The sequence below is a fragment of the Drosophila santomea genome, chromosome X (assembly GCF_016746245.2).
Source record: "Drosophila santomea strain STO CAGO 1482 chromosome X, Prin_Dsan_1.1, whole genome shotgun sequence".
In the NCBI taxonomy this organism is placed as follows: domain Eukaryota; kingdom Metazoa; phylum Arthropoda; class Insecta; order Diptera; family Drosophilidae; genus Drosophila; species Drosophila santomea.
Genome location: NC_053021.2, coordinates 22,122,230 through 22,150,036, shown reverse-complemented (window position 1 = coordinate 22,150,036; position 27,807 = coordinate 22,122,230). Strand labels below are relative to the sequence as shown.

Here is a 27,807-nt window from a genome sequence, read left to right as displayed (position 1 = left end):
TTTTTCTGCAAATCTACAGAACTTTAAAACATTTGTCCAGAGTGTGGGCTTCGCAGCTTTGGGCGGTTTGTGGGCGTTAGAGTGGGCGTGGCAACATAAATTGACAAACTTGCGCTGCTTCTATGTCACTGGAGTCTGTGTGCCTAGTCTCAACTTTCTAGCTTTAGTTGTTCCTGAGATTTCAGCGTTTATACGGACGGACAGACCAACATGGCCAGATCTATTGATCCTGATCAAGAATATATATACTTAATATGGTCGGAAACGCTTCCTTCTGCCTGTTACATACTTTTCAACGAATCTAGTATACCCTTTTACTCTACGAGTAACGGGTATAATAACAAAACAATTCAGCAACCGCCTTGTTTAACTCCCGTTTAGCATGAGCTTACTCTGAATTTGGAAAAGTAGGGCTACGTCTAAAATCTATAATTTCTCCCAAAATCGTAAAAAGTGTATCTTTTGAATTACAATTATCTGAACAAGTATTAAATAAGCTACAACATGAGGTACATTTCATTGATGGACTCTGCTGAACTCACTTTAAATCTCTATTCAAAGTTAGGTCATTATAAAAAAAATGCCTGTATAGGGCAACTTACATTTTTATTAAATTACGGGTACAGCACTAGATTTTTTTTCTTTTTAAAAGATTTAAATACAACATGATAATAAAGGTGTGTATAAGACTAGACAAAAAAATTATCATCTTATCTTAAATAGTTTACGAGATATTAATTTATGCCAACAAAATTTCCCATAGTGCTGAATGACGACTGGGTTTGGTGTTGACCAAAATCAACACTGGCCAAACACTCAGATTGAAAGCGGCGCAAGGCAAGCAAGCCAAAGCAAAGTACAAAAACAGCGGAAATCAACAAATCGAAAGTACATAAATTGAATCAGTGCATTAATAAAGATTTCAGGCCCCGTTGAATGCACTTTTTAGCCTATCGGTGTTTTGGATAAATAATCTTGAAAGTATAAAATTATCCTTGTCATTTCACTCAGTTGCTCACTTTATAAAAATAGAGCGATTGTGAAACTGGCATACCCCAATATAGTAAGTCAGCCTTAAATAGGAAGGTTTTCGTTTTGGGCCACTGATATGCTCTTTGAGGTTTGGAATACATGTAAGAAGTCATTTTCAAGTTTAACTATATGCTTGTATTTATCTAACTGTATTACACCTACAGCTTGTATTAAGAGCGAGAAATAGGGAAACAAGGCAACCTTATTTATTTATGTATCAACCATTTCAGGCATGATTGGATCCAGCTTACGTGGTATATGTAGTTACATTATGATTGTTATTTAATGCACTCCTCCGCATTTCCCTGTGCATGCATGCATGCAATTCTAATCAGCGAAGCAGCGGAAAACATTTGTCCTGATCCCTTTTTGCCAGGCCAAACTTGTTGGGTAACTTTTAATACCCGTCGTCAGATTCAGTAATACCCTCACTGCATTCCCAGCGTCTCGGAGTCTCGGAGTCCGGCACCCAGCCAGATAATAACCTGCTCCTGCTCCTGCTCCAAGGGCAAGTACCCAGCTGCTTGCAGGGTATAGAAGGGAGAGTCATCCGCGGAAGCGAACGGCGATGATCTCCTTTGCAGCGACACAAAAATGTTCGACGAAATTTCATTGATAGCCGACGACATAGCGCTGTTGAGACAATTTTGACGATTTACGTGGCGCGCACACCCTTTTGAAAAATGGCCAAAAACGATGTTGCGACGAGGGAGTTTTTAATTTGAGCTTGCAGTTGGTTCGCACTGCAACAATTAAACTCTCGCTCACAGCGATACTGATACGTTGCTGCGAAGGGCAGCGAAATTTTGCCGAGAGCCAACTGGCGAATAAAATTGGCAAAGAGTGGCGCGGAAAAGGCGGGGGAAAGCCAGAAGAAAAGCCACTCAGACTAACGAGGCCAAATGCATGCAAACGGCAAACATAAATGCTGCAAATACATATGTAAGACGGAGAAGGAAACGTGTTTTCCCAATCGGATTCTTTTGGAGCGATTAAACACTGATATTTTCATGGTCACAGAGAGCACTTTGGCATTTGGAGTATATAGTTTAAATTAATTGCAAATACCGTTTTTCCATTTCTTACTCATTATAAATGTCAACTGCCTTCAAGACATAGTCTTGTTTTCTTGAACATGCAATACATTCAGGGAATTTATAGGTAAGCAACGATTCAGTATCTCTCATGATTTGCTCAAAATACTCCTAGTTGTACCATATGCATGTAATTAATTAGTTATTGAGGAAAAATACATACATTCAACAGCTTTCTTTCCCCATGAAAACTTGGAGACGATGAACTGCCATTCATGTCGGGCTTCCATGTTGAGCTACCATGTTGGGCTACAAGGCGTGGGTGCGCGGAAGTTTGCGGAGGTTAAAAACATGTAAATAACGTATCACGTTTTTCCAGCAACAGAAACAGGAGCAGGAGCAGGAACCGAACCAAGCCCCACAAATCAAGTGGCCAGCTCAGCACATAATGGCCATTTGGTGTTCAATGCGGCGTCGCCAGAGTCCCGCAACAATTTCAATGGGGAACGGGAAATGGGGTTCCGTTAAGGGCCAAAGTGTTGAATTGATTGCCAGGACTGGTGGACAGCTCATTGCATTTGCAATCCGGTTAGGGCCAAGAATACGGGTCTGCGAGTCAGCCTTGCTGTCAAATTGTTCGCAGGAAATCAGGAATTGATTTCATGTGAGAGGCGAGTGGTGAGACTCTCTGTAAAACCCCAAATACATTTAGGATTTAAGTGCAAAATATACGAAATACCAACCCACTGGCCGCAGTATTGGGCCAACAAAGTCATTTCCAGAATGTGTAAAGTTATTTGTTTTGGGAGCTTGGGCTTTGAGTATGTATGATGTTATGGTGAGGTCGTGCAATCTCACTTTTAAACACCCGTCGGTGGCAGCTTATTGATTACTGATTACGGGTTACTGATTACCTAACATCTTTTTATTGTGAGACCAGATTCCCACCATTGCATAACGTTTTCCATTCATTTTCGCCTCCAGCTTCCTCTGGACCATTGTTGTGATTTTCTATGGAGAAAGCAACAAGATGGGATCCGTTTTGTAAGGCGACAATGTAATCAACAGGAACCGCTGAAAGCAGACATCAGCCCTTCAATATGGGTGCCCCTTACCACTTTCTTTGCTCTATCACTGCTGTCCTTTTTACTTCCTTTCGTGTTTCGTTTTTCATTTTCTTTGGCTTTTACTTTTTCCTCACTTGTTCTTCTACCTACTCACTTACATTTGTTCTTCCTTTTCCTTTCCCTTTCCCTTTCCTTTTTCCTTTCCCTTTATTTCTCTACATTTTTAAAAAATATTCTGCGTTTTTATCGTCCCTGTCGTTCTGCTTAAGCGGATTGATTGTGGCTAATAAAAATGGTAGCAACAACAGAGCTTAACAATGCGGTTGGGCTTTTAATGTTGCATGGCATACAGCCCCCCTTCTTCCCTTCCCCATTCCCCTATGGCCCCGCCCATTTCCGTTTGCACTTTGGGCACAATCCACTGAAGATGCGAAAAAAGAGCGGCTGCGTAAAAGTCGGAAGTGGCTTTCTTCGATGCCTTCCTGTCGGAAGCTCAGGGTAATTTTCCCGGGCGGGGCAGCCACCCTTTTTTCGGGGCGCAGGAACGGAGGAACAGAGGGGCATTCTTCGGGGGCTAGGGGTGACTTCACAAGGGCTAAGGGGGCGTGACAACCTTGTCAACCAGCGACGGCTGCAGTTTCCCCCATCCGCAGATCACATAATGGCAACAATAAGGAAATCGCATGTGCAGAGGCCGCAGGCATCTAGATTGAGGGAAAGGGTCTTTGGAAGTGGAAATGGAATGGGGAGGGATAGTGCTGGGGACCGGGGAACGTCGAGACAAAAATCTGTGCTAAAGAGGACCCTGTTTTCCATGTTTTTCCTGTTGCTGTTGCTGCGTCATCAAATGTTTATGAACAGTAAAACGCGTAACATGGCAGTGCAATAGACGGGCCAGGCGGAAGTGGTGACAAGCGCAGAAAGCAGAAAAAATTTAGGAAAAAAAGGCACAGGATGTTTGACAGGAGAGCACGCCGCATTATGCCTGGCAATTTCGAAGGCGTTGAATCGAAGTCGAGGTCAAAGTCGAAGCCAAGCAAAGCTTCAACATTCTCTGATTTCTTCGGTCTTTTTTTCTTGGGAATTGCCATTTTGTTGGGCGAATGGGATCTTTATATTCAGAATGAAGTACGTAGCGGTTAAGAAAATTCAGAAATAAAACTTTAAAGTGGTGTAGCAGGCGTTTTAATACCCTTGCAGGTAACAATCGTGACTGCAAAGCCATTTGCTTTACTTTGATCTACATATCGTCTTTAAGTAGCGGGCCCACATTAAAGGTCCGACTTAATGAAGATCTCATTTACTTTTGATATTTGTAGGCATGCTTGCGTGTGTCAGATTGGTTTATGAAAGAGTTATGTTTATGCAGTAGTTTATGTTTTGTAGCATAACCCAACTCTGCTGTTATTGCAGGGCCTTGGCAAATTTGGTATATTAAGAATCAGAGAACTGCAAGAGTGTCATTTTTTGCCACCCTAATCACACTCAACAAATTTGAGTGTCGGGTGCCACTCACACCGGTCATCGCGGGTAGTATCACAAACACCCTTTGCATTCGTTTTACAGAAATTTAACCAACACGAAAAAGGCATTTCTTTTTTATATCTCTTATTATTTGCTTTGTTAAAATTTTTAATATTTGCATCCCATATTTAACTTTGTAAATATATCATTTTTCTTTTAAAATGATAAAATAAAAAAACAAGCAAAAAAACAATAGAAATAAAATAGTGTTAATTAAGTTCTCTGTTAAGAATATTTCCCCATTTGTTTTTGGGTTCTGTGGGTGGTTTTCTCAGCTGCTTTTCTTTTCTTGGCCGGCGGCAGTTTTTGCATTGCTTTTGAAGTGGCAACAATTTCGCCATCTTTCCCTTGGCCTTTCTTCGGTGGCTGCTGCTGGAGGAGCATCCATTCTTCATCCGCCGCCACATGCCATGTATTCTCCATCTGCTGCTGTCACTTGTTTGGCTTTTCCCGCCCAAGTGGGTGGCTGCAGCCAGCATCACCAGCAGCCGCACCTCCACACACGCAAAGGTATAATTTCATTTGTATTTCGATTGAAAAATTCTTGCAACTTCCTTAGGCCCGGCGAGCCCGGAAAAATATGCTATGAAATATTGCAAAAGCGCGAAGAGCGCTCGCGTTTGATGTTTTGCATGAATGGCTTTCGTACCCACGCACACATACACTTCGCCTGTCACTGTGTGTGTGTGTGTGTGCGCGTTCTTGGCCTTGGCTTCTCCTCGACGCTTTTTCATACATTTTAATTGCATTTTTCGTATCAAATTCATATTTATTATGTGAGTGAGCTTTTCCCATTAACAAGAGGAAATTAAAACGAAAAACTCATAAAGCAACCCGCACGCAAACATGCAAGCACACATACACGCGCACTCATGTACATGACGGGAACAATTTACGATTGCCCCATCCAAGCCGCTAATTGCGTTATTTTTGTGTGTTTGATTTTCATAAAATTGATATTTTGTTGGCCTTTCATGTCGTTGTGAGTGTTTTTTACGTTTGACCGAAGTGAGGGATGCCCAGCCAAACATAAATAATTAATTGAATACTGTGTTTTATAAAAGCAAAACAAATTTGGACCAAACCAAACAAAATTTAGTCGAAATTATCCGGTTAAAAAGAAACCGGGCAACAAATTAAACGTTAGTAAGGAGTGACTTTTACCAATCGACTTTCATCAAAGTGGCTCTCAGCTTTTCTGTATACAGGACATCATCGATAATGCGAACTAGAACATCAATTCCCAGCGCTCATTTGAAGGTATAAGTACCTTGGTTGCCGTCATATTCAATCGAAATGTTATCGCCAATTTCCGGAACTAAACTTTCCGCTTAATCGAAAAATGTAAACAGATTCAAATAAATGGCAAATGTGTCAGCTGCTCTGCTCGCCTTTGAAGTTCCCATTTTGGCATCCACCCTCCAAAAAAGAACATACCTCTCGATAGGAGAACCGGGCTTTTTGTTGTCTTTTCCGGCACTCTTCCTTTTGGTTTTGAATTTTCGGCGAAGTCTTGCTCCGGCATTGAGCTTTCCCGCAGCCTTCCTTCCCTTTGCCTCCCCCTTTTTCGCCCTCCTTCCCCAGCATTTTCTCGTTTTCCAACATCAACTAACCGCGTGGCAAGAAAAAGTTTTGTTTTGGGATTTCTGTTCTTCTGCGCCTCGATGTAGGCTGCAGTTGCAGTTGCACTTCAGAGACGTCGCGGCGCGCCGCCCAATCGCCAAAGGAGCAGCAGCTGCTCCTGCACAGCCTCCTTCACATGCCCCTGCCCCTGCCCTGATTCTGATCCTGCCTCCGCTCCTGGCTCCCAAGCTTCAACTAATAACAGTTTCAATGCGAATAGGACTTCGACACTGTGAGAAACCTACTGGCTAAAACCGTACAAGTGCCCATGTAAAACCGACGGGCTTGGAAACACTTGAGTACCGGATTAACAGACGAGTTTTCAAAAACAAGGCAAGGGTCTAAATATTTTGAAATGTGTTTGTGCTGGATCGATTTGTGGGTATTATATCAGATTGGGCCATTTTGGACAGAGTAATATTTTCGGCAGTGTATTATGGCTGTGGGCACTGGCAGAAAACGATTTACGCTGAAAGTGCCAACAAAGGTGCAAAAGTTGCCTTCCCAAGGTGGTCCTGGTCTGGTTTCGAATCCTCCCCTGCCTCTCCCTTCCCTTTGTCATCCTTTTACATTGCGCATACGCCAGGGTGGCTGGGGCATCTGAGTGTGAACGAGTGTGCGTGTGTGTGGGTGTGTGTGAGTGTGCCGAAGGAAGTTTGCGCTGAGCGTTTTAATTTAATACACAAACTTCGGTGGGCGGTGGCTAGACTGCAAGTTGACTCGAGCTTCTGCAGCGACTCATTCTGCAATTCGAGCTCATCCAAGTGGATTGGCGGTGCATTTATTTAAAGTCAAGTCTGTTGATTTGTTGCACTGGCAACAAATATCAAGAAAAATATGTAACACGTCTCAGCGATCGCTTGCGCCTTTGTTCTCTTTTTTCAGACAATTAATGCAAGCATTTGGCACTGGAGCGTAGGAAATGGTAGGGAAATGGAAAACGTTTCCTGACAGCTCCCAGAGGTCATTCAGGTGGGTCGATGTCTGAACTCCACCTGCCGCTCCACTTGCCGCTCCCTACATCTACATCCGTTTGCTTCACTTTGGGGAGTTCGCTTTGTGACCAAGTCAAAGTCCTGCCAAAGGAAAATTAACAACGGCAGAACAACGAGACTTCACAGCCACCTGCCACCGATACTCTGACATTGTACCCAAAAAGAAAGGTAAAAAGTTCGACTAACAAAGGGCATAAAATTCGTGGAAAGAAAATAATCATCCGCCTTATTATACCCGTTACTCGTAGAGTAAAAGGGTATACTAGATTCGTTGAAAAGCATGTAACAGGCAGAACAAAGCGTTTCCGACCATATAAAGTATATATATTCTTGATCAGGATCAATAGTCGAGTCGATCTGGCCGTCTGTCCGTCTGTCTGTCTGTCCGTCCGTATGAACGCTGAGATCTCAGGAACTATAAAAGCTAGAAAGTTTAGAGTAGGCATACAGACTCCAGAGACATAGACGCAGCGCAAGTTTGTCGATTCATGTTGCCACGCCCACTCAAACGCCCACAAACCGCCCAAAACTGCCACGCCCACACTTTTAAAAAATGTTTTGATATTTTTTCATTTTTGTATTAGTCTTGTTAATTTCTATCGATTTGCCAAAAAACTTTTGGCCACGCCCAATCTAACGCCCACAAACCGCCAAAAACTGTGAGTGTCGAAGACTCCCCTTCGCACTTCCAATAGCTGAGTAACGGGTATTAGATAGTCGGGGAACTCGACTATAGCGTTCTCTTGTTTTAATATCAAGCCCGGCGAACAGTTGACTGGGCCTAAATTGTACACTTAAAGCGACTTGATTTTTTGCACTATTACTATGGAATTTTTTATACACGAGCACCATCAGATAAAAGTGTTCCAGTACTGCAAACGGACAATCCTTTCAATAGTAATTCTATGTGTTCAATCTAAAATCAGTATTTGGCTATTAATATTCGTTTCAAAGTAGCTAAGTCAACAGTCTAAACTCAAGTTCGCTTTTATCGCTTGCTTTAAATAAATTCAAGTCAAATCTTTGCTGTCGCTGCTGATTAGGAATCGATGTCCTTGCCGTTGTCTCTGGCATTTTTCCTTATAATTTGTCATTCTCTTTGTATTTATCAATCCACATTACGTCTTTGGCTTGCCTCGACTTGATTCTCTCAACGAGGCCGGATGGATGAATTGATGCCTGGCACTGACTGACTGACTGATAAGCTCCGGGCTGGAAAAGAAACTGAACTGAAACTGAAAAAGAAACAGAAACAGAAACAGGTGTCCGGATACAAAAGGAAAATGGACGGCAGTTCAGGGTCTCGGGAAACGAAAACGGGAAACAATAAAAAAGGACAAGGCCTAAAAATAAAATTCGTGTCGAGTCCTTTTTACGACTTGCTGACAAATGAATGCGTAGACAAATTTAATGAGAGGCGGAAATGTCTTTTTGGTTTCAGTTTCAGTTTTCGGCTTGAAACAAATTTATGGTCCTCGGGTCCCAAAGCCTTGTTTCCATCTTTAAGCCCCTGGGCAATAACGCCCCATAAAAACGTCCGCCTGTAAAGTCTACATATGCTCGTCCAGCAGCCGAGCTCTTTAACCGGAAGCAGAGGAAAGAAAGTAAAATAAATGATAGCAATATAATATAAATAAATAAATAAAATTAACTCATAACCACTTAGCCGACCGCAAGACACTCCCTAATCTCCCTAGTATCGCCCTCCTCCTCTGGCCCGTGTATGCCCGTCTCTTCGCATTCCGACCGCAGATGAAGTGAAACTAACAACAACATAATTTAGTGCGGCAATGGACTTCGGACTTCCGCACAAAAGGAACAATCTTAATTTTCTTTGCTGACCGGGGTATATCCCATGTACATGTAAGTGTTTTTGTATGCGCCAGTGAGTGCGTATGTGTGCCACAACTTTTTTGCAGACGAGAATGGGATACGGATGCGACTTCAAAAATGCCGCTACGAAACCTTCATTTATCAAGTTGACATTTTAATTTATTAAAACAAAATGGAACGAAATGAAATGATACGCAGGCGCTGGCGCCGATGGGGGCGGAAGTAGGCTCAGTAGTAGGAGTGGGAAAAGGGCGGCGACAACCCGAGAAGGGTGTGGGCGTGGCTGTCCAGTTCTTGAGCTGAAATCCCATGTCCCTGGGATTCGGTAGGCAACGTAGCACACTGGAGCAGGATCAGTTTTTCAAGGAAACATTCGGAATTAATCTTTCCTATTATTTTTATAATTTAATATTGATTGTAATGCAATTCACTCACAAAAGTGTTTTTTGAAGAATAATGTGTTACAAGGAATTACGCTCCAATAATCCACTTTTTATGATAACTGGTATATGGAACATATATCTTCCCAAAAACAGGGAACCGTTCAAATACAAAACAGTACTTCAGTATTACACAATCCATTTTGGGTTGTTAAAAAAATCACTAGTTAAAGATTCCATACATTGTAGTTCCTTTGAAATCCTCCAAGGTTCTGCACCCCTCTACATAATCGAAAAAACTGAAGGTTTTTCATACGTAGGCTTTTCCGCGGTCACTGCACCATGGAAATGGGAAGCCTGGGCAACAGGACACGTTCTGGTCGAACTAAATGGCGTAGAAAATGAATGCGTTAAAGATGACAGGACTCTCGCAGAAGGCCACTTGAAGGTATGGGAAAAGCTGAAATAAAAAAATAAGGGTGGTGGGAGTATCTTAACTGCCGCATGACCAAGCGGAAAAAGTTGTGAACGGAAATTTTGCAGAAAATATGACAGAGGACATCTAGAAAAGCTGTTTAAGCTGCATAAGTAGCAAAGTTGTTTTTTAACAGGGCAGCAAAACGAAGGGTACACCCGGAAAATAAATTAAAAAGGCTTAAAGTAAGGAATGCAATTAACTTGAATAATAAAGGAATTTAATTTATATCCTTTAAAAAAAAAATGGTATACATAAAATATCATAAAGTTATTGAGGTTAGGAAAAATAAATCAAGGACTATTTATACCCGTTACTGGTAGAGTAAAAGGGTATACTAGATTCGTTGAAAAGTATGTAACATTCAGAAGGAAGCGTTTCCGACCATATAAAGTATATATATTCTTGATCAGAATCAATAGCCGAGTCGATCTGGCCATGTTCGTCTGTCCGTCCGTCCGTTTGTTCGTCCGTCTGTCCGCCCGTCTGTCTGACCGTATGATATTTTTTATTCTTTTATTAGTATTGTAAATTTCTATCGATCTACAGAAAAACTTTTTGCCATGCCCACCCTAACGACCACAAACCGCCCAAAACTGCCACGCCCACACTTTTAAAAAATGTTTTGATTTTTGTTTTTGTTTAAGCTGCTAACGCCCACAAACCGCACAAAGCTCCCACGCCCACACTTTAGAAAAATGTTTGATATTTTTTCATATTTTTGTTAGTCTTGTAAATATCACTCGATTTGCCAAAAACTTTCTGCCACGCCCACTATAACGCCTACAAACCGCCAAAAACTGTCAGTGTTAAAATTTCTCCTTCGCACTTCCACTAGCTGTGTAACGGGTATCAGATAGTCGGGGAACTACTTATACTTATGGTTTTGAAAGTATGTGGAAAGCCAACTGTTTTCTAAGTGCATTGTGGCGGAAGTCAAAATATGCAAGTCGGTCACATGTTATTATCTGTTTCTACTACAAAGTCAACAAGAAAGAACACAGCAGTCGAGTTCCTCGCCTATCAGATACCGGATACTCTGAGTGTCAAGTACAAATTTTAAAATTCTTTTAAATGTCGATAGAAGTTCCCAATAAAATAGAAACAAAAGAAAACAACGTGACAACGCTTCCTGCCATCTGTTACATTCTTTTCAGCGAGTCCAGTATACCCTTTTACTCTACGAGCAACGGATATAATAGCTGTGACGAAGTCCTTTTGGTCAAAGGGTGAACGCCAGTTAAAGTGGACGAAAACTAAAGAGATCACTTTAATCGATTATAACTAATTGAAACGAGCAGAACATATTTCATTTGATTATATCCACATCTGCTGCCTTCCCCAAGAAGCTGGAATAAATCGACGTACTTTTTCAGGGTAATATTTCGAAAACGTGTAACTGTTCTTGCGGTTATATCCGCCCTCCTACAATTCCTTTTGTTCCCTCCCAAAGAAAAAAGAGGAATTTACGGAAAGCAGGCAAGACATAATATTGTATATTAAAAGGACAGCGGTGAAATGCGAAATAAAATAAAATATAAATTCCGAACCAGGCCAACAAAAGGTGCACAGCCGCAAACCCTTTTCTCATCTCACTTCCTCCTTCTGCTCCACCCACTTGAAAAAGCTGTGCTGCTCCGGCGAATGTGGCGGTAAAGTTTTTCGCGCTCTGAAACTCACTAAGAAAATGTTCTTATTTATGGCTCAGCCTCGGCCGCAACCTCTTTCCGCTAACGCCACCGCTATCGCCATCGCCATCACCGTAGCCCCTGTCGCTCAAAGAATCCTCATTTTAATATTCAAAAATGTTGATTTCGCCGTCCATTAAAGTAACTTAGAATGTTATGAACAACAACAGCAGCAGAAGCAGCAGCAGCACCACCACCAGCAGCCGTGGCAGTTGAGAAATTAAAATGAGGGACAGCCAGTGGCAAGGGTTAACATCAAGCGGGTCCAAGGGTCAGGGGTCAGCGGGTCATCTGGTGTTGGTCATTCGCATGAATGGCGGTTGCTGAATGCTTTTGAGCGATTTCTCTACCTTGACTCACTTGGCCATTGCTAAGCCCCCGCCAACCCCCGGCCACCGTCTTATTCCATTTTCCCCGCTTTTCCTGTTCCGCACTGGTAGCATTTTGTGGCGCCACGCCCCGCCTGTTTTCCGCCCGTTTCCCGCCCTCTGCACCACCTTCAGCGGCGTAAATTGCTTTTCATTTGTTAACACTGGGGTAGGGGCGATCTGGATCCGGGATCTGAATCGGGAACGGGAACGGGGTGAGCTGGAAAAGCGGAGTACCGGGGGAGTGGAAAAGTGGAAGAGTGGAACGGTGGACTGTCGCAGAGTGGTGGAGGTGGAGGAGCAGTGGATGCGGGGCTGTTCGGCAACAGCTGTCATGCCGTGGAGCGGTGGCAACAGTTTCGACTGCCCTTAAAAAATATGAAATTTAACCACAACGACTACGACGAATACGCCCTCACAAAGGAGAACGTTTTACAAATTGAAACAAAATTTCCTCGTGCAAGGCAAAATGAAAGAAAATGAATGAGCAACGAGCGGCGAGAAGAGGTGGCTAGCTAGTTGTGCTGGAAAAATGGGAGTGCGGTGACAGGGCGCTGGATGAATGGTCGGGAAAGTAGGAAAAGTCGGGGAAATGGTATTGGCATAATCATATTCGCCAAGATGCTTCTGGTTATTAAAGGTATTGCCCTAACTCAATGCAGATGAGCTGAAAGGATCCTTTCAATGCAGTTGTAATGAGCCAAGCTTTGGTAAGGTCAGAAGTAAATGTATATTCATCATATGCACCACCTGAAATGCCATTCACTGCATAACTAGCGTGTCTTTAAAACCAGGAAAAAAGAAGAGAGAACGCTATAATCGAGTTCCCCGACTATCTGATACCCGTTACTCAGCTAGTGGAAGGGAAGAGAGTCTTAAACACAGTTTTTGGCGGTTTGTAGGCGTTATAGTGGGCGTGGCAGAAAGTTTTTTGGCAAATCACTAGAAATTTACAAGACTAATACAAAAATGAAAAAATATCAAAACATTTTTCAAAAGTGTGGGCGTAGCAGCTTTGGGCGGTTTGTGGGCGTTAGAGTGGGCGTGGCAAAATGTTTTTTGGTAAATCGATAGAAAATTACAAGACTAATACAAAAATGAAAAAATATCAAAACATTTTTCAAAAGTGTGGGCGTGGCAGTTTTTGGCGATTTGTGGGCGTTAGAGTGGGCGTGGCAACATGAATCGACAAACTTGCGCTGCGTCTATGTCTCTGCAGTCTGTATGCTTAATCTGAAATTTCTAGCTTTTGTAGTTCCTGAGATCACAGCGTTCATACGGACGGACAGACAGACGGACATGGTCATATCGACTCGGCTATTGGTCCTGATCAAGAATATATATACTTTATATGGTCGGAGACGCTTCCTTCTGCCTGTTACATACTTTTCAACGAATCTAGTATACCCTTTTACTCTACGAGTAACGGGTATAATTATAGTAACCAAGATGTGGCTATTAAAGGTATTGCCACAGCTTAACGAAACTGATGTGATCTGATGGGGTTAGAAGTTATCGAAAATAGTTGCTCAAAGAGTAAAAGTGCTAAAACTAAATTTAAATTGAGTGCTAGGACCTCCCAACTGCCCATCGGTTTTGCAATTGAAGCATGAAATTGAAGCGAATCATTCGAATGAAAATCTATCGAAATGCTGATTGATTCCAAATACAATTACTAAATAAAGGCAATAAATTTACGTGATTAATCCGCTGTAAACTTCTTATTTGTTGAATGCGTATTAAATTGCCTCTGCAAATGTAAAAAATAAAATAAAGTGGGAAACTATTTAAATTGCTCATTTACGTTTAATACCGTGAAACAATGAATAGGGATTGAATGAGCTCGCAAATAAATAGGTTAATTCGTACAATTTATTCCCGCTGCGACATTCACCCATTAACCCATTGCCTTTCCGTTCCCTCGCCGCCTACGCAGTGGCCCACTCCACTTTTCGAGTACTTTTCGAGTGCTTTTACCTTGGGACAACCAATCCCCATTCATGTCCACCTGATCCACTGCGGCCACCGTCGACATTCCGCGAATCCATTCAAAATAAATGCATGTCCATGCCAAGGGATCGGTGTACTGGTGGATTGGTGGACTGGAGAACTGGTGGGTTTTTGCCCGTTTCGCGGCTTTCCTGAGCGAGTGGCACTGGCGGTGGCAATGGCGAAGCTTTCACCGTGTTGCAGGCCGAACATTAAGCAAAGTGGCCGGCGTTCCATTTGCAAATGGCGTTGGCTGCTTTTGATTTTAATGGTTATGCTACTTATCATGTTCTACAACGAGCTGCAACCAGGGCACTCCCGATACAAATGGCGAGCTGGCCAAGGAAAGACGGCTTTGAGTTACAGTCAGCGGGGAACAACACCTGTCTATCACAGCAGCGTGACATATTGAATGCCCGACCATTGCATACTCAGTTCTATTATTATTATTGTTTTGAGAACAACCTAAAGTGCTTACAAACTATTTTAGGTTACTGTAAACACAAGACTGTACCTCGAAGGTGCCATTATACTTATCAAGATCAAGTCAAAATTGGGTCTTATGATAGAGGCAAGTTGCACAAGACTTATTAGAAACGCTACCTTGCTAATTAATTCGGCTTAAAAAAGAAAGCAGGCTCTATAAATTTCAGTCAATTCCGGAAGGGATCCAGTTCGGAAACGCCTTTTTCCAACTGCTGAACACTTTTCAGCGAGTGTAGAATACCCATTTCCCCGAAGAGTATCAAATACCTGAATGAAAATATTTCTGAACATGTATTGCTAACCGTTTTTATTTTTAATAATTCACTATTTATATGTGTTATCAATGAATCGGTTGGGAGTTTTCTCATCCAGCGAAACATACGCGGTTGCATTTTTCAGAGGTTTTCCAACGCCAGAGAGGCCAGAGAGAAAGGGGGGGAAAAAAAAAATAAGTGAGCCAAATATGTTTGCACAAATGAGTTTTGCTGCCATTAATGATTTGTTTGCTCTGCTTGAAATCGAAATCAAATTAAAGACGGAAAAAGGTCCGAAACGGGCAGAGTGGGTGGGCTGCTCACCAAGTGGGCGTGGCACGTATGCAATTTGTCGTCTGCGGCAGAAATTTACATGGGAGCCAATACAAAAAGCATGAAAATAAAAATCGCTGAAAGGAACAAACGAACAATGGAATAAACAAGAAGCTTACTTTATCGTCCCCTCACATTCCGTGTATAAATAAATTAGCATGGCAAACAAGTTGGCAAAGTGTTGGTGTGCGGCTTGTTACGGCTAAAAAGCAGTTTCCGCAATGAGCTTGTTTCCTGTCCGCAAGGACATGGCTCCTGCCACTGGAATGCTGCTGCTCCTGTCATTGATAAGTTGGCTATAAAAACTAAATGTGCTGCCCAACACTGGACTCGCTGCCCAGTGGTCGCCGAAATGGGAGGCGTGGCAGCAAAAAGCAAAAAAACAAAAACAAGAGAGAACGCTGTAGTCGAGTTCCCCGACTATCTGATACCCGTTACTCTGCTATTGGAAGTGCGCAGGAGAGTCTTTGACACTGACATTTTTTGGCGGTTTGTGGGCGTTAGAGTGGGCGTGGCAACATGAAACGACAAGCTTGCGCTGCGTCTATGTCCCTGGAGTCCCCATACTCAATCTTAAGCTCAATCTGAAGCATCTTCTAGCTTTAATAGTTCCTGAGATCTCGACGTTCATACGGACAGATAAACGGACAGACGGACATGGCCAGATGGACTCCGCTTTTGATCCTGATCAAGAATATACATACTTTATATGGTCGGAAACGCTTCCTTCTGCCTGTTACATACTCTTCAACGAATCTAGTATACCCTTTTACTCTACGAGTAACGGGTATAACCAGGGGGGAAAAAATCTAATTTCCTGTGAACAACATAAAGTAAATGTTTCAAAACTGACGCCCCAGGATGGTGCAGCAAACAGGGGGCAACGGTTGTAGTGATGGCGGATGGAGGGCATTGGGAAAACCCCCTTGGCCATGTGTGTGTGTGTGCGGCAGTGTGTGTGTGACAACATGGCCGTGGTAACAAATGCGCTACTTCGGCCCGCCATTTGCCATTTTTTGGTAACGAAGCGCCGGATGGGGTGGCATAAGTTATGAGGCCCGCCGTTCTCTGTGCGCAGCAGTGCCCCCCACAACCCAGTACACTTGCAAAATTAAGGCCTCTGAAGCAAAACGGGAAATCATCAAAAAAGGAATCACTAGTCTGCAATAATCCCCACGTTTTTACCGCACACTCTTGTTCCTCAGATCATGTATGATTCATGCAGATGGACGGACTGACGAGCATTGCTGGATAGTTTCGAATGCATATGGTATCCCAGTTACGTTTATCTGAGGCCTCTGAAAAACTTGCAGTGCAGTCCGCCAATCCGCTGTAGCTGGCATGAAACATGTGACCGAAGCGAAAAATGGGTGGGCTGACCAAGCAGCGCCCCCTGTCGTCTGCAGATGAAACCGCAGCACCAAGCGCCCTTCCTAAAAAAGGAGAGCTGCAAAGGAAAGAGAACAAAAATTGAAGAGATCAACCTCCTTCCCCACAAGCAAGGGATAAAAGGGCATACAGAGTGCTTAGGATAACTGGCCGCAGAAATTATAGAAACTGGAGAATTTAAGTAACACTGCCCTTGTATAAAATCAATAAATGTAATATCAATTAATGAAGGAGTGCCAGATATATTCACACATTCGTAAAAAGCAGTGTGTTAATGGCCAGAACAGTTGGTGAATGGCTTGGATATCAACACATGGACTAATAGATTTCTATTTCCGCAGAAGTATCAGCATAAATGCCTGTGAAGATATGTTTAAAACAAAGAAAAGAGGAACTTGCTTCCTAAATAGCCGCTTATTTGTTGATTTATTTATTAACCATTCAGCAGCTTGTGCTCAAGGCGCAAGCAGTTAATTGCCAAACCAGCAGCTAAAGAGGCACCAATAAAATATTTACACAGCATTTACCTTATTGGCAAATCCGATTGCGAAGCCAGCTGAGTATCTTCACGCTTATCCTCGATCGTTTGAAGGAGTGGAGGACGTGATAGGCAAACCGCACACCGTTAGTCTACGGAAAAGGTGAAAGGCAACTCCCAAAGGACATTAGCTCGCTGGCGTGTGTGTGGAAATTGGCTAAAACGAATTTACACAAATTTATCAACGTGGCCAACTGAAAGCCAACGAAGCGAGTCGGCCAAGAACACGGCTGCACGTACACGAATGCGTCCACACACACACACACAACCATAGCGAAAAGAAAGTGTCAAGCGGAAGACACCCTCCCACTATGGGAAATTTGACCCATTTTTCTGGCCAAAACCCATTTTCTGAAAGTCGGAATATTACAATAATATTTAGTGTACGCATTCATAATTGACCAATCTTTAGTGCTGCATACCAGAAGTTTTAATAGATTGCGCCACAACAAAGAAATCAGCTGTTAAAAACAGCTGTTGCGCGTACACAAAACAACAATCTGCAACATTAAGTTTTTCTTTCGTTACAAAAGTTCTAATATCTTTGGAACCAAAGCGTTAATTTCCATTCTGTAAAAAGTATTTTAATCAGTGGGCCTTCTATTACGCGTTTGCAACATTCAATAGAAAAAAAAACCATTGTTGTCCCAGTAATTTAGTAAAAATCTTAGTTGCTTTACAAAAGTATTTTTTTTTATAATGCCTAACTTTGAATAGAGATTAAAAAGGGATTGCAGCAAATTGCATCAATGAAATATACCTCATGTTGTAGCTTATTTAGTTCTTGTTCAGATTATTGTAATTTTAAAAGCCACTTTTACCGATTCTGGGAGAATTTATAGATTTTAGACTTAACCCTACTTTTTGCTGAATTGTTTCCTTATTTTTATTAGTACTATTGTTGTTAACTTCTGTAAAATAATAAAGAATATAAACTCTATCACGAAATCAGTTGTTTTGGCTGAGATTAGAAAAAGCATACAAAATAAGAAAAAGCCTTTACGAAAATTAATAATATAAATATAAGGGACTGTGCCACGCCCCCAGTTTTTGGGGTAAGTTTAGATATGGTCTAGTGCAAATTAATGCAAAAAAAAAAAATTAAATATCTTTATTCGTTCTGGAGTTATAAATTACAAAAAATAGAAAGGGCGGTGCCACGCCCACAATTTTTGGTATCATAAAAGATATGGACTAGTGTAACCCCATACAAAAAACACCAATTGAATATCTCTTCCCGTTCTGGAGTTATTAATTTAGGCCAGAAAAAGTGGTCAAATTTCCCATAGTGCCTCCCACACATAGTACACACACACACGCACACAACCCCAGAGCGGAAAGCGGAAATGAATCATTTCATTAGAGTTGGCAACGCCTAGGACATGAGACACAAGAGCATTAGGCGCCTCGGGCAAAGCGTGTGTGCGGGGTGTGTGAGCCACAGCCCACGGAACGACCCAAGAAATTGCCAAGTAAAATGTGTTTGACACTTAACGTAGGTCGCTTGACCGGCCAAAAAACGGAGGGGAATCCGCCCAACTTGTGCCAGGTGCGAGCTGAGCGGGCTGAACACTTAACACGTGTAGAGCGGAGCAGCGATGCGGAAACCAGGCCAACGCTGGCGCAAAAAAGAACCCGCCCAGTACAGGATGAATTTTGAGCACCAAAAGTTGAAGAGCAAATGGCATGGGAAAATCAATAGCCGAATACACCCAGACTCAATCTCAATCTCCATCTCCATCTCAACCGTAACCGTAATCGCAATCCTTGAGGCCGCAGGAGAAACCCCAAAATAAAGCTTAGCCTAATTCTACGGGTGAAATATGCTTACTCAGACGCATTGTCAACTGTCGCATTTTAAATTTGTAAAAGTATTCCGTTAAATATGGAACAAACTGCCTGCAATATGAAACAGACGGCAGTGAAAAATTGGTCGTGAAATTCTACAATATACAAGTACACTTTAAAAAATCCAGGTCGAAATGTTTTCTTTCGTATTGGTGAATGTTACTTAAAATTGTAGGCTAATATATATACAAAAAATATACAGAGTAAACTTTTATTCTATACTTTGTATTTACTTTTTATTACACTTACTGGATAGCGACTCAAAAAAATTGAAAGTAGTTGGCTACTTCAAATTATAAATAAGGTTTACGAAGAAAGAGCTTTAGGATTTGTCCATATTTCCTATTTATTTCAACAGTGTACTTATTTTTCGCTTTCTCTATTAATTGAGACTCGGCTTTGAGGCTTTCGACTTCGCCAGCTCGCCAGACTATATATTTATACCCGTTACTCGTAGAGTAAAAGGGTATACTAGATTCGTTGAAAAGTATGTAACAGGCAGAAGGAAGCGTTTCCGACCATATAAAGTATATATATTCTTGATCAGGATCAATAGTCGAGTCGATCTGGCCGTCTGTCTGTCTGTCCGTCCGTATGAACGCTGAGATCTCAGGAACTACAAAAGCTAGAAAGTTTAGAGTAGGCATACAGACTCCAGAGACATAGACGCAGCGCAAGTTTGACGATTCATTTTGCCACGCCCACTCTAACGCCCACAAACCGCCCAAAACTGCCACGCCCACACTTTTGAAAAAGGTTTTGATATTTTTTTATTTTTGTATTGGTCTTGTAAATTTCTATCGATTTGCCAAAAAACTTTTTGCCACGCCCACTCTAACGCACACAAGCCGCCAAAAACTGTCAGTGTTGAAGACTCTCCTTCGCACTTCTACTAGCTGAGTAACGGGTATCAGATAGTCGGGGAACTCGACTAAAGCGTTCTCTCTTGTTTTGATTTATATTCAAATGCAATTTCCCCATCCTTGGGGAGCTAACTAATGCCTCGATGACTGCAATTTATTTGAGAAAATATTTATTTCCTTACCCTTTCGTAGTTTTCAACATTTTTCCTAAGATTATATGGTAAGCCCAACTGCAATGCCTGCAAAGTTTTTCTATAGTATACTGTTCGTGCTGCATCATCATCAGAAATATCAACATCCTCATCCTCATCCTCATCCTGAGCATCCTAATCCCAATCTCTGGCGGTTTTTGTTAATCAAATTGGCTTTTGGCTCGGCTTAGCTGGCTCGATCCCTTGGGCCGATGATGGGGCGTATGCGTAATATTCACTCTTATGGCCCAATCACACACATTCTGTTGCTTCTTTTGTGCTCGGTTCAATCAATGCGTGTGTGTGTTTGTATTAAATACAATTGATTTTTTTTTGATGCGTTTACGCGATAAAGGCTCCAAAAATCCTTTTATGTTTATTCATACCTGCCATGCCACCAAGGAAACGATTCGGCCTTAGAAACCCAACACCACCCATTTTCAATTTACCCCCTTTGGATTACCCTTTTTTGCACACACACATGATGACAGGCGTGTTGTTTTCTTCAACATTTTTGCATATTTCTTATCAGAGTTTCTGCTAATACAACATTTTCGTTCAACTTTTGGACACAGAGTTCTTGTGAAACAACTTCTTGTCGAACGCTTTATATGCGAATGATTAACATCCGCCATTTCGTTGACTTTGTAAATAAGCTAAATATACTTAAATTTTGTGTGGGGAAAAAAAAAATATATTTTGCTTTAAAGAAATCCTTTTTGGTGGGGTGCTAAATTTGTTAATTGGAATTTAGTAGTATAAGTCCTAGCCTTAGATGCAGGATTTTTAAAATTTCTAAGCAGGTTGAGAGAAAGACACCTAATTTGTACTTCCATTAGCCAAATATTTGAATTCACTAATAGCAAAAAATACATTAAGGGGCAATACTGCTGAAATTTTGTATTTCCCTTTTGACAGATAGAAAACATTCGGGAAAGTTTCAACCACATGGTGTGAGTAAAATGTTAAAGCAGATCGAGAACATAGACACTCCTGACTGACTTAAGTTATTATACCCTCTCCAAGGTCATTGAAAATTGGAAAAAAAGAGATAGATGGTATAGCCAAGTTCTTCATGACTTAATTGAGGTAGCTATTATAGCTCCAGAAGTGTCGATGTTCATACGAGTATAGGTAGGGGAACTATTAAATCAAAAGTAGTCTAGCTAATCAATACCAAACAAAAAATGTTGCTTGGATTTATTTTCATTAGTGAAACGAAAATGTGGAATAACAAATAAGAAAATATAGGAAAAAAGAAAATAAGAGAATTTTTTACATTTTATGGGGTAGATTTTAGCCAAAATATAAATTCAACTTGATTGTGACTTTAAACAATTGATTCCCATAGATAAAATCCTTAAATCTGGTAATGAATCGCCATAGAAGCTCCCTTGTTGCATAGGCAATGATTGCATTTCTATATGAATTATGCAGCGCAACAGGACCAAAAATATGGGGGTAGGGGCGGCGTGGGGACTGTAGTTACTTAATCCTGCCAGAGCTGACTACGAAACATCTTTCAATATAAATTTCAACGGCTTGTCAAGCTGTTTCCTGCAAAATGCCGCTGGCAACTGTAATGGCTTCGTTGGTCCTTCGTCCTGGGGCCGCCTCCCTGCCCCCTGACTGTGCAATACTCCTGCCAGAGGAGTCCAGTGTCCTGAGTCCGGCTTTTGCAGGCGTTGTTGTCCTCGTCGTCGTCTCTATTACATTACTGATTGTTTTCGTATGTGTGTCCTGCCATTTTGCCAACCCGCTCCATCCACTCGTCCGACTTTCAATCGTAATTCTGCAATATTTTGCTCTTCTTTTCCCATCAATCCCTTGCTGCGCGTGTGTGTGTACATGTGTGTTATTCCAACTGTCGCTTACCATTCATTCTGGATAAATACAAAATGAAGATGATCCTCCGGGAGCTTTAGTTATTCAATTTGAAATGTAGTAAATTTAATCTAGCAAACAACCGTCGCGTCCAGCTTTCTCTCTGTGAAATTCCCAATATTGCCTTGGCCTCCCACTGACCCAAGTATACCTATAAAGCACGTTACAACTTCTGGACCAAGCCAACGATTTACTATTTGGGCACAGAGCAAAATTGGCAGACACATTTTAAAGCGATTGGCAATTTCGGCGTGCGACTAATTCCAACGGAAGAGTGGATTGGCATACCAATCGCAAAATTATTGCTGATGCTGAAATTTTCAACTTTTATTTGTTTGCCTAAAGTAAGCGTCGAATTTCATTTGATTTGCTAAGTTGTTTTTCCAATACCACGATGTTCATGGTGAAAGGGTATACCAAATTCGTTGAAAAGTATAAAGTATAGTGGTTAGTATAAAGTATAAAGCAGTTAAATTGTATGTGGTTCTTATTAGATCCACTAAACGAGTCGATCTGACCACGTCCGTCAGTCCGTCTGAACGTTCAGATCTCAGATCTAAGGGCAAGAAAGTTAAGATTACAGATAATTGTTATGTATTATAATTACTATGTATAGCTGTTCTAGACGCGCTCTCTCGGGACCAGAAACCACTAAACCTGTCACACCCAGAGTTTTGAAAAACGATTTGATTTTTTTTCGATCACGTACTGGAATTATTTTCAAAGAGAAATTAGTTCCAAGGTATCCCCGATAACCTCGCAAAACGCTCTGACTCCATGTTAATATTTTGCAAGTCCTAAAACAGACAATATTTCCTCTACGTGTGTCATTTTCTTTGGCTGCGCATCGCCACACGGTGTGTGTTTGTTGGCCTTCTAAGTTTTTTCTTTCACAGTATGTTTCAGTGCCAAATCCCCGCTGGAGCGTCAAGATTCGAAATCTATCTATTTTGCCGTGTCTCGGGCTCGGTCTCGGTCTCCTGCTCATGTCCTGCTGACAGGCTCAGTCACACAAGCGGACAGTTGGCATTTTTATGCGACTCCCTCCTGTCTGCACTCTGTCGCTCAGTCGCAATGTTGGTGTATTGGTGAGTTGGTGTGTTGGTGAGCTGGTGAGTGTCCTTCTGGCTGTTTCTCATTGCGTTTTCCAAATGCGTTTTGCCGCCTTTGGCACCCGTGGAAGTGTGTGTGTGTGTGTGTGCAGGCTGGCTTGTTTACCCGTTTGAGTCGAAAGCCTGGCACTGTAGCCAGTACACAGGAAGAAATCAGGCTTAAGTGTTGCTTCTGCAAATACTATAGGATGGTCAGAAGCGGTTTGTATCCCATAAGGAGCTTTCATTTCGAAAGTGAAGACAAAGTATTTATTGCTCTCAAATAAAATGTACACTGAGTAAATAACCAAAATTGCTCCTTAAACTATTACAATCAGATTGATTTGTGCGACTTGCAAAATTGTTCTGAGTGTAGGTCTCCCACATTTAGCCACCTCTTTCCGGCATGTTTGTTTGCTCATCTTGTTTTCCTACTGCTGCCTATTTATCTTTTCTACATTCAGCATTTGGCTTTGGGTTTCCCTCGAGCTGTTTCACCCACCTTTCCTTTTCTCGGCCTCTCCTGCTGCCGCCACTTTGGTATTGCTGCATTATCTTTCAAATGGCATATTTATAGGATTTCGCTTGCTTTTCTCGAGATCAATGCACACTGCCCTGCATGTATGTACATATATACAGATATATAAATCGGAATCTGGGGAAGCAGGCACATAGTTTATTGGCAGTGCCCCAGTGCGTCTGATGCGCATTTCCTCAATCAGCTCGTCAGCCGTCCAGCATCGGCAAACAGTTAAACAAACCCGGCCAAAGGGACACATTCGCTGTCCAAAAAGCACGTTGTTGGGTCCGGGCCAGGGAACGAGACCAGGAACACGGCTGTGCCGGCGGCCAAGTCCCGAAACTGGGTTACACTTGGCCGCACAGTGGTAAAAATGATTGAATGGTGTGATCTTGAAATACTCTGCGACTATTGTGCTCCTTGGTTAGGATATAAACAGACGTATGAACAGGCCCATACATTTATTCGTTTAACTTATATTGCTCAACAAACTCACACCTGCCGCATATATTGTTATAAAGTAGGAAAAAGACTTGTTTTTTTAGAACATATCCATCCACTGAAATATAACAAAAACAAGGCAAATGGCGATATTAAGAAACCATTTAACTCAGTCGAGTCGGGCATTTCCGCTCTTAAGCCCACTGTTCCCATTCGACTTTCAGCCACTTTGTCTGTCTTCCCTCCCCGGCTTCAATACACAAACTTTTACTTAACCATTTCGAACACAGTAAATTCATTTTCTCAATTGCCTCCCGCCGATGTCGCTATCGCCGGAGATTCGCTTGCTTTTTCCTTCTCGGCCGTCGTCCTGGCCATATTTTATTTGTGTTTATTTGTATGCATGTGTAAATATTTTATTTTCCCTTGATTTTTATTATATTTGTACGACTCTGTCCGGCGTGCTGAATTGCAATTCCCATTGACTTCACATTCGGTTTTCAGTGTTTTGTGTTTTATGGCGAGAAATCAAGGCGCGTCATACGGGGCGAATGAGGAATGCCGCGTGGCCGGCATTTAATCGGCTAAAAGAGAGGGGAAAGTAAAACGATGCTTTCGATTGTCGCCGCTTGCATGATTTTTCCGTTAAACTATGAAGGAAAATTCAATTTCCCACGTCCCCAAATTCACACCGCTTTCAGGCATGGAATCGCTACCGCAATCCGCACACCAAACGAGGTAATGGGTATGGGTCGGGCCACGCCAATGGAAATGCTAATTGGTAATCTATACCCGCCGAATCGGAATGCGAATGTGAATGTAAATGCGGATGCGGATTCGGATCCAGATGCGGATCCGGGTGGCATGCGAAGGGAGGAGCGGAAAAGTTCGTATTTTCTCGCAGCTCGATTTTTCCGAGATATCTAATGCGAGCACTCAAAAGCATTCGACCAGATACTAATACTTCACATCGCGCACAATGGGTTCATTATTGGAGAAGAAGGAAAATAATACAACAGTTTTGTGCACTCTGTTTACTATTGTGCAGGAAATATAATTTCGACACTTATATAATTTGCTAGTTTTTCTGATTTGATAATTAAATTATGTAATTGTAAACAAGGCAACTACTAAGAATGATTGGATTAAAGGTTTTTGTCCTTTGCAATATGTGGAAATGTTCTGAATATACATCCGAATCACTGACATTATTAGGAGGTTTTTTGATAAGAGGGCAGATAGGACCAGATACCCACCGTGGCTATTATTTTAGCTGAATCCACTCCAAGTCGTAACACTGTTATTCACTTTTACCAAGCAACCTACTGAATCATTCATGTGCCCTGTTCGCATGCCAAGTTTATTGCAACTTGTGATCGAACGCATTAAATCAGAACTCGCTTATATGCTTGGATACGCTGAAACACCTTTTAATTTAACGCCGTCTTTTTATTATCATTACTATGCTGGATTTATTAACTCAGGTGTACTATATTCGGCGGAAAGGAAAGAACCCACACCCGCGATTAGGGAAACGAGCAGAAGGTGGCCAAGGAATTATCTATCAAGCTCGTGCAAATCTTGGTGGATGTGGGTTTTGCTTTTCGGAAGGGCCACCATGAATTATTTATTTGTGCGGACATGAATTATTGTTATGAAGTTTATTGCAAACAAATTGCGTCCTGGGACAGTGGAAATCAATAGGAAATAAATAAAAGAGCCAACAGTTTTTGTGGCTTTTGCTGAAACAACATTATGAAGGGTGGCTCGCTAGGTATTCCCCGCCTGGGTGGTTTGGGCGGTCCGGTTCGGGCGTTTTAGGATAATCAAGATACGTATACGGGCGGGTCCTGTCCGTGTCCTGACCGAGGAGAGTTATGTTTGAGCAGACAACAATGGCAGATGATATACCCGCAGACCCTCTCCGCACCGTATTCCCCACGACGTTTTGTGGGCAAAGCCATCAGCAACATGCACAGGATATGGCTAAGCGCTGCGGGCGATTCATGAAATTTAATGAACCGGGGCGTGGAGCGGAGCTCGGGCTGTTCGGCGACCCGAAGGCTCGGAGTAACCACTATTGGTGCTCCACTCGCGGCGCTACACGGTGGGAAAATGGAAAAAATAAGAGACCAAATACATATGGCAAATTTAAAGATTTTCCGGGAGAGGTGTAAAGCTGAATGTAATAAGTGTAAGTGGTTTGTTAAACCTTCTTCCAAACGGTGAGATCATTCACTTCCTAAAGAGTGAGCAACACACAACACAACTTGGTAACAAAACGAAGCCATTATAAAATCATTAAGCAATTTGACTGAAAATGACTAAAGGACAAGCCGGTTTCGCTCAGTACAAAGGCCACTGCCAAGCAACAGATGGGGATAAGATGTGTTTTTGAAGTTGGCTTTTTAATTAAAATAAATATTTAATTAAAATTGTAATTAGGAATTAGTTGCGTGCAATGTGTCAATGCGATGACAACGAAAATTGTAAAAAGGACACGAATCCGCAGTCCATTGTCTATTGTATCTGACGGGGTAATCTTATCTGTATCTGTATCTGTATCCGTATCCCTATCGCTATCCGCAACTCGCTATCCCGTCATCGATGGCTGTGAAAAAGCAGCGCATCAATTTTTGATTAAAAGGGATAAACACTGCAGGATGCTTCGCTGAACAGCTCCGGGGAAAGCCAGAAGACGATGATGACGATGGTGACGGCGGTGGGAACATACAGTCTCGCAGATACAAGGACATTAAGGATATTAAAAGCAACCGCAACGCACCGAGGCCAATGGCAAGTCACTGGGTGGCTTCCACCTTCCACTCAGTACGCAGGGCCAGGTCTAACGTATTCGATTTCAAAACCATTTAGTGGCAATTTCTTTTCGCCCGTTTGGCGCAGTTAACGACAGCGGCAGTAAGCCAGAGTCAAAGTCAATCTCGAACGGAGAAGGATTCCAGGAAGTGGATCGCAGGAGAGCAGTCAGCGGGAAACCAGCGACAGGACTAATGTCCTGCCATTACGCAGAGAAACTTTCTCTCAGATTTTGGGGGCGATGCGGTGTACAATTACATAACACGCAGCTACCACAAAATTATCAAGCAAAAGTGCTAATTGTGGGCCTCCTTCACAAGCAGTTAAATTTGAAAAATATTTAAAAATGTCATGTTCTAAAGCAAGACGTCAAGCTAGGAGTCCATCCGGCCATGTCTGTATTTTCATCTGTTTTTGTCTAATTTGTTGCTTAAGCTTTACAACGCCCACAGTCGTGCTTAACTCCAAAGTCTCTCTAGCGCTATAAATACTCTTATTAAAAGGTGACAAGAAAGGAATAAAAGCCAAGCAAAGTTTACATACCCTTAAGTGATAACATATGATATAATAAAAATTCAAAGGTATTAAATTACGAAATTAGGTAAACTTTTCACAACGGCATGTTTAGTCGATTAATATATAACTAAAAGTATAAGTTAAATGTATAAAAACAAGTCTAAAGCTTTTGTGTGTACAATAAAATCGTAGCTTACAAAAATAAAATAAAATTTTTTCTATAGAATTCACTTTTGTTTTTCGATAAGTTCTATGCATACTTTGGGAGCATAGTTGTTTTATTGCCACTTACTTACTATTAGTAAATATATTCCGTATTTTGTGCACAATTGCTTTAATCCCTTGCGAGGACTTACCTACGTACTCTCCGGTTCACAGGTGATTGTCAGTTAACCTGTAAGAATGCAGAAAACAAGAGCAAATCAATTTCCCAGCCGTATTTCATTTTGTTTAACTAATGTTAATTCCAGTGCGAAAGTAGCAAAGAAATACAAAGTGCAGATATTGCATGTAGAGCGTCAGGATAAGGAGACAGGATAACGCTGATGAATGCCTGCCAGCCAGGGCAAAAAAGTGAGAATGAATAACTGACGGGTAGACTGACAGGTGGGCGTGGAAAAGTGGGAAA

At 41.9% G+C, this 27,807-nt stretch overlaps 1 protein-coding gene across 1 annotated transcript in view; it reads right to left on the bottom strand.

The window, feature by feature from the left end:
• LOC120457339 (chaoptin) overlaps positions 1 to 27,807 on the bottom strand; it is a 210,111-nt gene that overhangs the window by 99,539 nt on the left and 82,765 nt on the right. Inside the window, exon 4 of the mRNA XM_039644848.2 lies at positions 27,536 to 27,573. The gene's annotated coding sequence lies outside the window, so the exon portion shown is untranslated. The remainder of the gene's footprint in view (positions 1 to 27,535; positions 27,574 to 27,807) is intronic.